At 46.8% G+C, this 13,348-nt stretch overlaps 1 pseudogene; it reads right to left on the bottom strand.

Moving 5' to 3' along the window:
* Positions 1–1,561: 1,561 nt before the first annotated feature.
* LOC118759823 (U2 spliceosomal RNA) lies at positions 1,562–1,706 on the bottom strand (annotated as a pseudogene).
* Positions 1,707–13,348: the final 11,642 nt, after the last annotated feature.

The raw sequence follows: 13,348 nt of genomic DNA, 5'->3' as shown, positions 1-13,348 counted from the left end.
GGAGGGACAAAGGAGTATTGTTAAGGCTTGCCTGGTTATGAGAAGGCTTTGCAGCTAAAAGCTTTCATGCTGCTATCTAAGCCACTCTCCACCCCAGGGGACACTGTGTGCCTGTCCCAACCTTGCCATATCGGTTCAAAGAGAAATTTCAGCCAGACGTAGTGATTGCACAGGGTATCTTGGGACTTGGCAACATTAATAGGTTAAGAATTTCTATCGCAACATCTCATCCCAGCCCTGCCAGATTGGAATGGAGTAGAATAGCAAACTTTACCTTTTTGTAAAAGGGACAGCGCAAGCTGGGGTGTCCAAGCTGGGGAACAGGGGTGCGAGGACTGTGTCACAGCAGGAGAAGTGAAATTTGTCCCATCTCCATTTAACTTCGAAATTCTGGCCCTTCTAGGAGATTTCTGCCACCTTCTGGAAAGGTTGCCTCAACTATGGGTAAAGGACCTGAACGACTCCATCTTGTCAATGCAGGTGCCCCACTAGTGTCTCAGCTGCTGATGAACTAACAAGTATATATATTTAGCATCTTATCTTGTCTGGCCCTGTGTTGCCTTTGAGGACTTGGTTCCCAACTTCCAGTAACTTGTTATTCAAGTCAACAACCTTTCAGGTACCAGGCATTGTGCTGAGGGAACAAAGATTGAGACCTACACACAGAAGAGTATTATGGAGTTTGTTTGAAACGGATACCACTTTTTTCAAATTATGAATTTGCCAGGAACTGTTTTTTCATACCTCTTGCATGGATTTCAAAATATTATAATTTAATTAATTTTATTTTGTTTGAAAAGCAGAGAGAGAGAGGAGAGAAAGATTAATCTTCCATCCACTGATTTACCCTCCTAATACTTACATCAGCCATAATGGGACTAACCTAAACCCAGGATCGCAGAATTTGATCGGAGTATCCCACGAGCCATCCCCTGCTGCTTCCCTGGGCGTGCATTTGCAGGAAGCTAAATGGGAAGTGGAGTAGCCACTGGATTTGGGTCTCTCACATGAGGTGGCAGCCAGGACTGGCCAAGCTGAAGCCAGGCATTTGGATAGGAAATGCAGGAGTTCCAAGCAGCACATAACCACTGTGCCACATGCCCTCTCTCAGCTCATCTTTAATTCCAGTGCCTGTTGGCTTTTTGAAGTGCCCTCCTATGGCAGATAAGAACCATACTGGAGTCTCTAACAAAGTGTTAACCAAGTTCCAAGTATAAAACTCTGCATCTCCCGTGTGGGAAGGTCTGAGATTGTGTTCAACTGTGAGGTTGAGTCCAGAGGCAGGCTTTATCACTACTATACTCTATTTGTAAAATAAACTCCTGGCCTTTGGTGCAAAATAGGCCAGTATTTACCCACTTCTGTTTGTCAAAAGACTTTAGTCACGCCATCTTTCTTATCCACAGCCTAGGTCAAAGCCTACTTGTTTTTATGTCATTTAGCCAAGGACGGACATGCAAGGGGACGATGACATCTCTGGCAGAGTTGTATCCATATCTGCAAGCAAGAATGTCAGATACATACAGTTATGACTTTCCCAGGGAATATGAAGGGGCTTTAAAAAGTTTAGAGTGCAAATAAAATGTCAAGTTTATTCACACTCTATGAAAGGTTTTGGAAACATGCTGTAGCAGATTATATTTGGGGAAAAAAAGCAATGTAAGGATTTTTTACACTTGATCTTAGCCAAAAGGCCAAGAAGTGATTAATGTAAGGATTTTTTTTAAATTGCACTTAGATTTTTCATTCCATTCCATTTTTTCACAATTTTTTTTTACTAGATAAGGATAGTGTTTTAAAGATATTTATTTTGAAATGCAAAGGGGCAAAAAGAGAGAAAGAGAGATACGGAGGCATATAGACAGAGTGACTGAGATCTCCCATCTACTGGCTCAGCCTCCAGATACTCACAACAGTTGGGGCTGGGCCTGAAACTGGATCTCTCACATGGGTGGCAGCCAGGGCTGGGCCAAGCTGAAGTCAGGAGCCTAGAACTCCATCAGGATTTCCCACATGGGTGGTAGGCCCCCAGTTACTTGCCACCTGCTGACTCCCAGGGTATATATTAGCAGAAAGCTGGAATCGGGAGCAGGGGTCTAGCACTCTGACATGGAATATGGGGATCCCAACAGGATGTCTCAGGCATAATGTGGCATGGTTTTGTCCCTAATCATGAACCTTTTAAAGTTTATGGAACAAAAGGTCTGGGAAACAGGGAAGAAACAATAGTGAGGTCTCTAGTGACATGAACTAGGGTAGAGGGTGAGTCCTTTGTGCTAGAACTGCGTGTCTGTGTGTAGAGCACACAGGCGAAAAAGGGAATGGATTGTTTGGGGCCATGTTGAGTGAGGGGCCATATATAAATGTTCTGTGGTTGCCATCACAGGAGAGCAGTATTCTTGTCACGTCCTTGGGTTCTTCCCATTGAAATCCAAAGTCATATTCTAGTAAGAAATTGAGACCAATGGGCTGCAATCCTTACTGATGTGTCACCAGATTGAACTGAACTGACTGGTGCCCCGGTATTCTCCAAAAAGGTCTAAGGGGGGATCCCTGGTGCCATATTTAGAAATATGGACAAATGTGGATGGCTGTAGAGGAGTGACAAGGGCTAGGGAGAAGGAAGACAGGCAAGAAGTTTCCCTCTCGAAGTCACTGGCCATGCTGCTTTCACCCAGGATCTCACGAGGTGGGGCCTCTGAACCACACCCAGCTGGCTTCGCTTTTTTTCTGAAGTGCAGAAAATAGCTGAATACATCATTTCCCTAACAGGATGTAAAGTGGGCTTGGATTAAAAGTAGGGGCCCAAGTTTAACTCTGTCCCCAGTCTTGTGTCTGTTCCTTCAAGTCTTGGACAACTGCCAAACCACAAGAACATGCTGTATAATAGGAATCCGGTAATGCTGTTGCGGTCATAGCTTAATTGCTTTGAGGAGGGATATCCAGAATAGAGATCCAGACGACATCAAAAGCATATGGTCTGCTCTGATCTGAGCACTTATCCCCCCGCCCCACTCCTCTCTCTCCCAGTTACTAACTCTCCCCAGGATCCTAACCAGGTGGCAGGACTCAACATGCCGGCATTCAACTTGAGGGATGGGCAGTTAAGGGGACACCAAATAGCCCTTGGACTTGCAGGTTGTGGTTTTATTGAGTTAGTTGTCAATGTCCCTGCATCTCAACTTTCTGTCTTACTCACGGATCAATACTTTTAAAACATTTTAACAGTTTTATTAAAAGAATGATTCATACTCCTTGTAAAAATGTTTACATAACAGAAAAGAACATAGCAGAAAACGGAAAGTGTTGTATTCAATTTCCATACTAAAAGATAATCACTGTTAATGTTTGGGAAAATTATTTATTTATATAGATATAGATGCAGCAATATGTATATAATTTTATGTAAAATAAATCATATGGCCTACACTTTTTCCTTTAAAAATATGTTTATTTGAAAGGCAGAGCAACAAAGACAAAAGAGATCTTCCTTAGACTGGTCTATGCCCTAAGTTCCTACAACAGCCAAGGCTAGGTGAGGCTGAAGCCAGGAGTCAAACTCCATCCAGGTTGCCCACGTAGCTGGGATTCAAGTGGCTGAGCCTTCATCTGGTGTTTTGCAGGCACTTTGGCAAGCTGGTGGTTGGGAAGCACAGTAGTTGGGATTCAAGTTGGCACTCCAATACAAGATGCAGCATCCCAAGTGATTAACCCAATGTACCACAATCCCAATCCCTGTTCCATAATTTTGTAGAAATTGCTTCAGGTGGTATAAAGTAGTGATATCTTTCTCATGTCTGTAAATGTAACTTTTCATCATCACTTCTAAGGTCGTTTTTTATTTGTTTCATTGCAAGGCAGAGAGGTGGAGATCTCTTATCTACTGGTTCATTTCTCCAAATGCAACAACAGCTAGCATTGGGCCATGCTGCTATCAGATGCCAGGAACATGGTGGCAGGGGCTCAAGTATTTGAATAACTATTGCTGTCTCCCAGGTATGCATCAGCAGAAAGTTAGACTTGTGAGCAGAGCCAGCACTTAGGCACAGGAACTCTGTCTGTCTATGAGCATTCCAAGGGTGTGTGTGTTACCGTTGTGCCAAGTGCCCTCTCTAATTCTTCACCATGAAGTTTAATGACTACGTAATATTTTCTATGATGAATCATAACAATAATACTTTACGTATTAGGTCTCAATTGGTATCCAGTAAGTTCTACTCTTTTCCTCTTTGTTTTGTTAGCATTGCTACTTTAAGTATAGGGGGCACTGCTTAGCCTTCTAACAAGGATTATGAAAAATATCCAGTGGTGTAACCCAAGGAAGGCCACAGGAGTCCCCAAAATGACAGTGGGTGTAGAGCCTACCTAAGTTGTTCCCCATTCCATACTCTAGTACCTAAGTTCGATGTCTGCCTCCAAGACCTAATTCCAGTTTCCTACTAATGCAGATCCTGGGATTCAGTGAGGATGCTCAAACAATTGGATTCTTGCTATGCATGAAATAGACCTGGATTGAGTGCCAAGCTCCCAGCTTCAGCCATTGTGGACATCCAGGGAGTAAATCATAAGACAGAGCTGGAGCGAACGCTCAATTTATCATCTCTGGAATGAAGAGCTGCATCCAGGTCTCCCATGTGGGTGACAGGGACTGAAAAATATGAGTCTGCTGCCTCCCAGGGTCACGATAGTGGGAGGCAGGATCCAAAACCAAGGAACAAGGGCTTGAACCAAGCACACTGACGTGCGATGTGGGCATCCCAAGTGGCAGTTTAACCTACCACACCACAAGGCCCATCCTTTCAAATAAACATGTAAAATGTTAAGATGCCTTGTCCGTGTGGTGTGGCTGGGAGAGGTGTGTGCCAGACTGAAGGGGTGTGTGCTGCTTTGGGGCTTTGGGCAGGGCACAGAAGGAGGGGATACCTATTGCTCAGAGCTAGGTGTCCTGCACTGGGAAGGGCGAGAAGGTTCTTTGAGTTCCCCCAGGTGACCCTGGTCTTATAGTACCACCAAATTTCCCTGAAACTAGGCAAAAGTGATTAAGAACAAAGTATACATTGGTTCAGATCTCCATTTCAAACAGCGTGTCATCTATGAACCACCAGGTGACCAAAGCGCGCAGAGGTCAGGAGTGAGCTTCTGGTACCGTGGCTAAGATTCTGCTTGAGACGCCTGCATTGCCTAGAGGGTGCGTGGGCATTGCCTAGAGGATGCGTGGGCATTGCCTAGAGGGTGCATGGGCATTGCCTAGAGGGTGCGTGGGCATTGCCTAGAGGGTGCCCACGTGCATGTCACCATTCTGCTTCAGATCCAGCTTCCCGGGAGACGACAGCTCAATCGCTGGGTCTCTGCCATCCACCTAGGAGGCCTGGATTGAGCTGTACATCCTGACTGAGACCGGCACTGGCGGTTGTATTTGAGGAGTGAACACAGATGCAAATAAATGTCCTAAATGAATGAATTAATTTTACAAATGTAAAGAAGGGAAGTTGGGGGATGGCACTGTACCCGTAGTGTGGGTAGGTTAAGCTCCTGCTTGCAGTGCCCATATCTCATATGGGTTCTGGTTCAAGTCTTAGTTACCACACTTCAGTTCCAGCTCTCTCTGTCAATGGCCTGAGGAATCAGTGGAAGACAGCCCAAGGGTTTGGGCTCCTGTACCCATGTGCCGGGAAGAAGCTCCAGGTTCCTGGCTTCAGCCCTGAAGAGACCCAGCCATGGCAGTTATATGGAGAATGAACTGGCAGATGGCAGATATGTCTCTCTGTCTCTCCCTCACTCTCTCTGTAATTATACCATTCAAATAAATCAAAAATATATATTTACGGTCCAGTGCGGTAGCCTAGTGGCTAAAGTTCTTGCCTTGCATGTGCCAAGATCCCATATGGGCACTGGTTCGTGTTCCAGCTGCTCCCCATCCCATCCAGCTCCCTGCCTGTGGCCTGGGAAAGCAGTAGAGGACGGCCCAAAGCCTTGGGACCCTGCGCCTGCGTGGGAGACCCAGAAGAAGCTCCTGACTTCAGCTCAGCTCAGCTCAGCTCAGCTCTATCTGTTGTGGCCACTTGGGAAGGGAGCCAGCGGACTGAAGATCTTTCTCCATGTATCTCTTCCTCTCTATAAACCTGGCCTTCCAGTGAAAATAAATAAATCTTTCTCCTTTTTTTTTTTTTTTAAGAAATACATGTGTTAAAAAGAAGAGAGGTTGGTAATGGAACAGACCAGGCCGATTCTTAGAGCTCGAAGTTTCACCCTGACCACCAGATGGCGCTGAGACACAGCCTCCCGCGCCCTGATGGGAGGTGCCCAGGACTCAGGGAAGGTAGGTTGTGCCCCTTGGGCAACGCCCCTCACCACAGGTACTAGCCTGGCCACTCTTCCCCAAAACCCTCAAATTGGGTGTGACGGTCAGCAAGCACAGCAGGGGAGTTCCTGAAGGCTCAGAGGGGATAGCAGATCTGTTGATTTCTGCCAAACCACTAGGGGGAAGCCAGAGTTCACTGGGCCAAGTCCATTCATTGCGTGTTTCATTTCAGTTCTTCCCTTTTCCCGTGAATCCTGGGGCGCCTGTGAGCTCACTCATTGCAACTGCTCAGCCTGGGAGATGGGCTGCAGGTGAACGCATCCTGCCCAAAGACACTTTCCAGTCAGCAAGAATATCGTTGCGACCCGGCTTGGTCACTTACACCTGAACTAAGCCATGTCATTTGGCCTCAGTTTATTCCTCTTTAACATGGAGATAAAGGAGCTGGCGCGATGACTCAATAAACTAATCCTGCAATGCCAGCATCCCATACAGGCACCAGTTCTAGTTTCTGCTCTACTTTTGATCCAGTTCTCTGCTTATGGACTGGGAAAGCAAAGAAGGGTGGCTCAACTCTTTGGACCCCTGTGCCCACGTGGGCGACCCAGAAGAGACTCTTGGCTCCTGGCTTCAGATCAGCTGAGCTTTAGCCATTGTGGCCATTTCTCCTCCTCCTCCCACTCTCTCTCTCTCCTCTGTAAATCTGCCTTTCAAATTAAAAAAAAAAATCTTATAAAAAATGGATATAAAAATATTCTGGGGAGGCCTGGTGTGGTAGCCTAGTGGCTAAAGTCCTTGTTTTGCATGTGCCAGGAGCCCATATAGGTGCCAGTTCATGTCCTGGATGCCCTCTTTCCATCCAGCTCCCTGCCTGTGGCCAGAGGGCATTGGAGGATGACTCAAGGCCTAGGGACCCTGCACTTGTGTGAGAGGCCCTGAAGAAACTCCTGGTTCCTGGCTCCTGGCTCCTGGCTCAATTCCGACTGTTGCAGCGGATGGAGGATCTTTCTGTCTCTGTCTCTTCTTCTCTACGTAGATCTGACTTTCCAACAAAAATAAATAAATCTTTTTAAAAATATATTTTAGGGCAGGCATCATGGCACATTGGTTAAATCCCTGCTTGAGATGGCAGGACCAAGTGCCTGCTTTAAGTCTCAACTTCTCTGCTTCTAATCCAGTCCCCAAGTCCAGTCCTCTGATGGTGTGCCATGCCAGCCTGGGCCCTGCCTGCCTAGCCAGGGCCCACATATACTCCTGCACTGGTCCCTAGACCCTGTCTGCTAATGTCCCAGTGTCTGCCCCCCAACATATCTTTAAAAAAAATAGAATAGGCAACTATACCAGCACACTGGTATAATGAACACAAATTGAGCATTAACTAGGCCCAGGGTCTCTGCAAGCTATTAGCTGCTTTTTCCCAGCAGTGTAACTTGCCTAGGTAAATGAACCTAGGCAGCTGCCTACAGCTGGGGGATCCAGTTCTTACTGATATGACCCTGGGAGGCAGTAGATCATGGCTCAAGTGCCTGAGCCCTTGCCACCTACGTGGACAGAATTTTTGGCTCCAGATTTCAGCCTGGCCCAGCCTCACGGTTGCAGGCATTTGGAAAAATAATCTGGGCTTAAAAAAAAAATCTCTCCCTCTCTTGCTGTGTTGCTCTGCCTCTCTATATAAATAAAAATAGATAAATTTTAAAAGCTGAAAAAAAAGCTCTAACATCAGAAAATTTTAAAAATTATGATGATTTCTTAAACATTAACCAGCAGGTTCCTGGGGCATAGTCAGTAAGTACTGGCTTTAACTGTTATTATTCAGTTAAGGCGTTTCTTTTTTTTCTAAAGATTTATTTATTTTTATTGGGAAGTCAGATATACAGAGAGGAGAGACAGAGAGGAAGATCTTCCATCTGATGGTTCACTCCCCAAGTGAGCACAATGGCCGATGCTGTGCCGATCCGAAGCCAGGAGCCAGGAACCTCCTCCAGGTCTCATGAGGGTGCAGGGTCTCAAAGCTTTGAGCCGTCCTCGACTGCTTTCCCAGGCCACAAGCAGGGAGCTGGATGGGAAGCAGGGCAGGAAGAATTACAGCCAGTGCCCATATGGGATCCCAGGACTTTCAAGGTGAGGACTTTAGCCACTACGCCATCGCACTGGACCCAGTTAAGAAATGTCTATGGGGCCCGGCGGTGTGGCCTAGCAGCTAAAGTCCTCGCATTGAACGCCCCGGTATCCCATATGGGCGCCGGTTCTAATCCCGGCAGCTCCACTTCCCATCCAGCTCCCTGCTTGTGGCCTGGGAAAGCAGTCGAGGACGGCCCAAGGCATTGGGACCCTGCACCTGTGTGGGAGACCCGGAAGAGGTTCCTGGTTTCAGATCGGCTTCGGATCGGCGCGCACCGCGTTGCGGCTCACTTTGGGGAGTGAATCATCGGACGGAAGATCTTCCTCTCTGTCTCTCCTCCTCTCTGTATATCTGACTGTGATAAAATAAATAAATCTTTAAAAAAAAAAAAAAAGAAAGAAAGAAATGTCTATGGACAGTTCCCACCCTAGCTAGCCACGTTTTGTGCCCCACAGCAGGCCCCATTCCCCAGATGACAGCCCTCCAGGTCTGCTGATCCAGGCCAGGGGTGTCGCCTGGAATGCGGTTTTATGATGTGAGGTTGGAGCTGGAACTGCCACCTACCGCTTCACCGGAGCCCTTCTTGATCGGACTTTCCTTCTACCCGAGTTCTCTCTGTTAGCTTCCACAGCCCTACTCTTTGGACTTACAGCTAGTTCTTTTATACCTTTTACCTTCCAATTCCTTCCTTATCCCAAAATAATTCCTAGGTGCCTTACACACTGCTGGGTCCTTTACTGCCACCCTTCTAACAACCCTCTAGGGACAGAATCCCAGTGACCGCTTTCCCAAGGCCCTGCTCTGCCCTACACTCTGCAACCCCACAGTCGCCATGATCATTTGCATTTACCTGATGCTTGTACTCATTGTACCCTATCTTTTCTCCTGGGTACCTGTGCTCCCCTCTGGGAAGAGCCACGGCTCCAGGGAAGGCAAATCCAGTTCTGTAGGTCGGATATCACACTTTCCTCCCAACACCGGGCCTGGAAAACAGCAAATAATCCATATTTGTCAGCAAACAGAAAGAAACAAGTGTATGCATAACTGGGATACCTCCTCCCCTTCCTCCCACCTTCTCTTCCATCCATCAACACACTTACCCTGGCTCTGGGCTGTGTCTTATCCCTCCTACCCCCTGCTTCCCTCCTCTTCAGGTGGAACTCAGCAACTTTCAGGCCCAGCTCCTGCTAAGCCTGCTGCTCCCAGAGGCTCTGCAGTAAGGATGAACTCCTGGGAGTCTGAAACCCCCCTTCCTCTTCCTCTGTCCCAACTGGGAACCAGACTTTGGAGAATGAAGGGGTACTTGGGCTTTGGAAGAGTTTGGTGAAGCGAGAGGGACCATTTTGGAGCCCAGGGTTCTGCTCAGAGGAAAGAGGTGAGGTTGGGAAGTGGAGGAAGGTGACTAGCCAAGTATTTCACTCCTTCTCCTGAAGTAATTCCTGTGTCTCAAGCCATCTGCTTATCTACTACAATCTTGAAACAAAAAGAACTCCAGGAGAGAGAACGGATACATGTACTAGCCGTCTTATATCCATTCCCCAGGGACCTGGAAGGGTGTCTGATAAACACCAGACCCCCTGCAAATATTTGCTCAGAGAATGCCAACAAAGGCTACCTTTTGTAGATCATTTGCTACGTGCCAGACACCATGCTATCTCATTTACAGAGGTGGGTTTGGCACATGGGATCCTAGTTCACAGAATCTGGGGGGAAAAGTTTGGAAACAAGTTTGTAGCTGTACTGAACTCGTACAGAGGTTTGTCATTATCCCCTAAACAAAGTAGTGTAACAGCTTAAGAACATTTATTTGCAAGACAGAAAAAATGCCCATCGACTGGTTCACTCTCCAAATGCTTACAATGATGGAGGAGGAGGGAGAAACTAGAAACAAAGACAATGCAGGACCCCATGGGGTGCAGGAGCCCAGTCACTTTAACTGTCACTGCTGCCTCCCAGGAAGCTGGCATTAGGAGCTTGAGCTGGCAACTGAACCCAGGAACTCGGACAAGGGTTCTAGGAGCTAAGTATCCATTTCTATGACAATGTCAAGATTGTTAGGTGCTATAAGTAACTTAGACATGTTTTGAGGTGCACAGGAGGAGGCTGTGGGCAGGCTATTTACAAACACTACGTTACATTATATAAGGGACAAGAGCATCTGTGGATTTTGGAATCCACGGGGAAATCCTGGACTCAGGTCCTGCTGCTAGTGACAGGCTATGATTCTTTCAACAGCTCTAAGGGGGGCAAGAATAAGTACCACTGCCATTTTATAAGTCAGGGATTAACTCAGAAACCTGAAGTTTGCCTTCAATGCATAAGGTGTAAAGCCAGGACAGGTTCAATCCAGTTCCAAGGACCACCCTACCCCCCTTTTTTGTTTTTAAGATTTATTTACTTTTACTGGAAAGACAAATTTACAGGGAGAAGAGAAACAGAGAGAAAGATCTTCCATCTGCTGGTTCACTCTCCAAGTGGCCACAACGGCTAGAATTGAGCTGATCCAAAGCCAGGAGGCTGGAGCTCCTTTGAGTTCTCCCACATGGGTGTAGAATCCCAAACACTTGAGCCATCCTCCACTGTTTTCCCAGGCCACTAGCAGGGAGCTGGATAGGAAGTGGAGCAGCTGGGACACCTACTGGCACCCAAAAAGGATGCCAGAGCTTGGAAGTAGAGGAGTAGGCAGTAGAGCTATTGCACTGCCCCCCAAGGATCTGATTTTTCCCCACAGAACTTCTCAAAGAACCAGGCCTGGATTAGGATCCTGTAGATTAATTGTGTAGGGCTTTAAAATGTCTATTTATGTACTTACTTTACTTATTGGAAAAGCAGAGAGACAGGCAGAAATCTTCCATCTGCTGACTCATTCTCCGAAGCAACCCATACAAGCCAGTGCTGGCCCAGTCAAGCCAGCACAGGGTCTCCCATGCCAGTAGGGACCCAGGACCCTCTGCCTCCCAGGATACGAATTAGCAGGAAACCAGAGCAGGAGGGAAGCCGGGATTTGAATCCAGGCTTCCTGATATGGAAGGTGGGTATTCCAAGGAAGTTCTTAATTCTTTTGCCACATGCCCACTTCTTTAGCCATTTTAAAAAACGGTTATTTATGTATGTATGTACGTAGGTTCTATTTGAAAGGCAGAGTAATGCAGAGGGAGATAGTGGGAGAAGCAGAGAGATTTGTCATTTGCTTGTTTAGATCCATGTCAAAGCTGGCACTGTTATGGGATGTTGACGTTGCTGGCCCCAGTGTTGGCCATTTTTGATACCCCCTTTGTAGAAGGTTATGGGAGAGAACCCCAGAGCTTCTGCTCACCTCAGATCCTATGACTGCTGATCCAAGGCCCTGCTCGTTGCCAAAGGCCAAGTTGGTTCAGATCAGTTGACAATGGGTGCCCACCCAGGCCTCACCTCCTCTCACAGGAGACTCCTAACTCATCCTTCAGCTCGGAATGCATGAGGGCTTTCTCCCCGTGTTTCCCTTCCACCCTCCACCCTCATTTGTCAGACCACTTGTAAGAATAAGCTGTTACGATTTGGCTCCAGAACTCAGGTAAATGTTTAAATCCCAAACATATATGGTAAAAGTATCAAGAGGGCTGAGGTTTAACTTAATGACGGTATTTAGGAGGTGGCCCTTGTGGAAGGTCCTTAGGTCACTGCGCCATGCAATCCTGCCTCCACCCAGACTCCTTCTTGTACTGCTGAGCTCTATGCTATCTCTGGATGCTGTCAGTGAGAAGGTCATCCCCAGAGGCCAGACCAGTGGGGCCATCCAGTCAAACTAAGAGTTTTTCAAAACTCTCAAAACTGTGAGCTGAAGCAGCCCTTCTTTCACACGGAGGTTGTTATGTTATGACTAATATCTGAGCTAACATCCCACAGAAATGGGCTTTAGCTGTTTGGATGCCTTTTTTCCCGGGGACCTCTGAAGGTTCTTGGGGTTTATGCAGCAGATCTCTGAGGCCACCAGCCCTACCTCCTCTCCTCCAGGTCCCATGCAGCTCCACCAAAGATGGTACCCAGGATGGCTTTTTCTTTATTTCAGCTCTGCAGAATTCTGCTCTGTGGCGGTGACTGCCTGCTCCTTCAACTTCCAGGTGGTCTGAACTCCAAAAGAGCGGTGCTAGGAAGAAGTGCTCCCATTTTACAGTAAGACAAACTCAGGCGGGAAGCTAGGAGATACCTTATCAAGGTATAGCCAGGGATCTCTAACAGGATTCCAGTTAGACAAACCTAAAAGTCAGCTAATGCGGATAAAGGCATGAATGGCGAATGGGAAGGAAGAAGAAAGGGGTGCCTATGTCCCTTGATGCTAATACGTGAATGTGGCCACGGGACACAATGATCATAACTTGACCTTTACTCTCAGTTCCATGGAGGGATGGACTGGGAAGGCAGTGCAAGATGGCTCAAAGCCTTGGGCCGCTGCACCCATGTAGGAGACCTGGAAGAAGCTCCTGGCTCCCAGTTTCAAACCAGTCTAACTGTGGCTGTTGAGGATATCTGCTGGGAGTGAACCAGCAAATGGAAGCATGCACTTTCTCCTCTCTGTAACTCTGCCTTTCAAATAAAAAAATTTTTTTAAAAAAGATGTTGTGTTTAGAGTTAACGAGTCTAAGTTTTATTTTAAGATTTGTTTGTTTAGTTGAAAGAGTGGCAGAGAAACAGAAGGAGAGAGGAAGATTTTTCCATTTATTAGTTCCCTCCCCAATAGTTAGACCTGGACCAGACAGAAGCCAAGTGGCCAGGAACTCCATCTGCGTTTCCCACAGAACTAACTAGAACCCAAGTATTTGAGTCATCTTAGATCACCTTCCTAAGGCGTAGTAACAAAAAGTCAAGTGCAAGAACTAAGGATGGCAAACATCTTTACTAGCGTGAAGAATATTAAGAAACCATTAAAAAAAATAAGACAGCTCTAA

This window comes from Ochotona princeps, chromosome 26 (genome assembly GCF_030435755.1).
Source record: "Ochotona princeps isolate mOchPri1 chromosome 26, mOchPri1.hap1, whole genome shotgun sequence".
Lineage (NCBI taxonomy): Eukaryota > Metazoa > Chordata > Mammalia > Lagomorpha > Ochotonidae > Ochotona > Ochotona princeps.
The sequence above is the reverse complement of the archived record's forward strand: the minus strand, read 5'-3'. Positions and strand labels throughout refer to the sequence as shown.